Source organism: Saccoglossus kowalevskii, chromosome 1, assembly GCF_978046115.1.
Source record: "Saccoglossus kowalevskii chromosome 1, keSacKowa6.1, whole genome shotgun sequence".
Lineage (NCBI taxonomy): Eukaryota > Metazoa > Hemichordata > Enteropneusta > Harrimaniidae > Saccoglossus > Saccoglossus kowalevskii.
In genome coordinates this window covers 30104662-30106592 of record NC_140641.1, presented here as the reverse complement: position 1 = coordinate 30106592, position 1931 = coordinate 30104662, and positions in this window count along the sequence as shown.

Below are 1931 nucleotides of genomic sequence, written 5' to 3'. Positions count from 1 at the left end.
CACAGTGGTTGAAACAACCAAACAACCCTGTGAAATTAAAACGGGCAAACATCAGTGAATACTAAGCGTCCGTTACCAAGACTACTATTATTATTACTAAATACAAGACACCCAGACAACAAGATTGATTATTCTGGGATACCTAATGTAATTCGCGCATTATTTAATATGCTGTGTACGTTATCTTTAATTAACTGTACCAATTACTGTTGTCGGGGCAACATAACTGCGTGGGGACATCATATGTTGCCAACTTAATACAATAAAAACGAAACTTCCAACCATTGGTCACAGCATCATTGGCCGGATAAAATTCAAACAATATTCAGTTCGCGACCTAATTATGATACCTTCCGTCTACCTAACATAATTGAATATACCGAATACACAACACGTTCAAGCATATATCGTGATTTTATAAATTACTGACTGTACATTGTTCGGACTTTCTTCACCCACAAACAATTGGTGTAAAATTTCAAATTTATTTATTAATAATGTCGAACATAATGATATATTTTTAATTATTAAAATAGTAGAATAGTATATTTGTGACCAACATATACACTGCGAATGTTGTGATAGAATGCATATAGACATTGAGAAATTGGCTGTAGAATATGAATAAAAAAGACCTTCTAAATAAGCTAGATTTTCTCACTGAGTTAGGGGGACTTGTTTGTCTTCGTATGCCAGTTGCATCGTAAATATGTCTAAGGAATAATACGTTCAAGTACTCTCAAAATAAAACAGGCGAGAAAGTAAGAGCAGGATATTTACTTTTAATATATCATATTTTTTAGGTCAAACAGAATCATATGAACACTTTTTGTTGCAACTTCAATTATTAATATTATTATTAAATCTTATTACAAAACATAAAATTCGAACACATAAATTCGTGTCTGATGATAAAAACATGTTTCGTCTAAGAGCATCAAATGTGGGAATGTTGGAGGACAGAAACATACCGCTAGCGCTACAGTCCCTGGGCCGACCAAGGAATAAACGAAATGCATTATTATACGCAACACGGAGATCATAAATAGTTTTACGACTACATTGAAACCATTATTCTGCAGCTGGCAAATGTTCGAGGCAATATATTGGCTTTGCCGTAGAATGATCGAATCTGTCGTTTTATCACCAACGACAATTTTTTTAAACGAGTTTTCAATGAAACATATGATTCTATCGTTGAAACCATATTAAGGTGTTGACTGACATTCCATTATTGATTCAGAACGCAGTCACTGATTGGTTAATCTCCGTCTGCGTGAAAAACGCCGTAATGTTCTATTTCACTTTTTAAAGTTAAATGGTAGTTGTGTTTCAGTTTAACAGATCGATTGTGTTGTAATTGAGAATGCAATAAGGCTGGGAGTGCTGGAGGATAGGTGTAGGGGTAGGGATGGGGGTACAAAAGGAACTCTTTCCAACATCTTAATTAACGAGTTCCCTTAAGAGTGGCTGCGATGACGTAACTCCTTCAAGCGATCTTGAGCACGATTGTTCAAGGTGTTATCAAAATAATGACATACACCCTGAATGGATTCCTGCGAATCGATCGGCATGTATTTACTCATTTCAGAGATCATTTCAGCCACACAATACCACTTATTAAACGATTACAGTTCATCCAAAGATAGTGCGTTTACTATGTCCAAGTACTTATGTTTGATCGTTTTATCAGTCTGTACACGTAATGCAGTTTGTTGTACTCATTGTCATCATTATTCTTTTGTTTAACCATGGTTAATGGCTATGCAAATGAGGCCCCACAGGCTCACCATCTTCAGCTCGCGGTCGGTCCGAGTAAACACAGATAATGAAAGCGTCAGCAACGATCTCTTAAAACAGAGCACACTAGAAGACTCACCAATACTGATACGTTATACGATGATAGAAAACAAACTCTTCAGAGCCATAAA